This window comes from Penaeus monodon, chromosome 23 (assembly GCF_015228065.2).
Source record: "Penaeus monodon isolate SGIC_2016 chromosome 23, NSTDA_Pmon_1, whole genome shotgun sequence".
In the NCBI taxonomy this organism is placed as follows: Eukaryota; Metazoa; Arthropoda; class Malacostraca; order Decapoda; family Penaeidae; genus Penaeus; species Penaeus monodon.
In genome coordinates, this window is record NC_051408.1 from 38,456,787 (window position 1) to 38,457,076 (window position 290).

The window sequence follows — 290 nt, forward strand, 5'->3', positions numbered from 1 at the left end:
TCTTCAAAGAACATTTATTTTCGGTGCTGCATTCAAGGAATTTTAAAAAGATCATTAGGCTCGTCACTCACTTCCCGTCAATATTTTAATCTTAAGAGTTTTGGAAATGTCGATAATTACGGACGGCCCTTGAGCACAGGCTGTATATTTCCATTTATTATTTTTTGCGGAATAAAAGTCGTGAATATCAGTTACCAATCCATATTTCAAACATTAATGAAGTTAGCACTATTTTTGATTGATACATACACACCCATACTACACGTATAAGATACATAGCATAGTATTTG